Raw genomic sequence first — 838 nt, 5'->3', positions numbered from 1 at the left:
CATGAATTTTTAAAATCTACTTGAAACATAGTTAACCATTGTCCAAATGATCTGGGTTACTTGAATATTTCACAAATGCAAAATTATCATTTGTACAATTTCTCAGGTTCCCAACATTATTTTCATTGATTGTATATTTTTGAGCAGTTTATATGAATAGTTGTTATGTTGAGCAGTGTTTAGACTCTTTGGTTGAGATTGTAGTAGGGACAAATGTCATTAGTGTCAAATACGTCAGCATTGTAAAAACTGAAACTCCTGGACACCAACATCAAAGAGACCGACGCTAAGTGGGACTAGTGTATATAAGTTTACTGTGCTGTCGACTTCCAAAAATTAATTCAATATACTGGCCCCGCATGGGAGCGTATCAGATATTCGGCTTATAAGAACAGATACTACACTTTGATCTTTGCCAAGGGCCGAGAAGCGATGAAGAAATTATTCATTTCCCTGGTTCTTATCGAGTGAGACTGTGTAAGAATATGCAACGCGTTGCGTTCAACAAGATCGCGCCATTTACCCATAACTCTTGTAGTTAACATGTAATATTCAGAGGTTCCTTTAACAAACCTATTTTTGAGAACATAAACAACACATTTTTTGGAATTAATAACTTTCCTCAGTTAAAGAAAATGAAATGTTCCTTTTGACTTTCATTGACACAAACTTTTTTCTTTTTTTTCATACAATAGCAACTATATACAACTAGATAAAATAAAATTATGAATCAACTAAACTGAATGATGTTCTCATATTTATAACTCAACACCCCGCCTGAATAAGTAGTCCATCATTCAATCCTAATAGACTTCGGAGCTCTAAAAACATATCTCTT

The 838-nt window shown here is 33.7% G+C and overlaps 1 pseudogene; it reads right to left on the bottom strand.

Annotated features, from left to right (window-relative positions):
• Nucleotides 1-219: 219 nt before the first annotated feature.
• Nucleotides 220-434, bottom strand: LOC111508536 (U2 spliceosomal RNA; annotated as a pseudogene).
• Between the last annotated feature and the right edge of the window lie 404 nt (nucleotides 435-838).

This window comes from Leptinotarsa decemlineata, unplaced genomic scaffold (assembly GCF_025532065.1).
Source record: "Leptinotarsa decemlineata unplaced genomic scaffold, Ldec_3_MD MMD2_tig00003348_RagTag_RagTag, whole genome shotgun sequence".
Classification (NCBI taxonomy): Eukaryota; Metazoa; Arthropoda; class Insecta; order Coleoptera; family Chrysomelidae; genus Leptinotarsa; species Leptinotarsa decemlineata.
The sequence above is the reverse complement of the archived record's forward strand: the minus strand, read 5'-3'. Positions and strand labels throughout refer to the sequence as shown.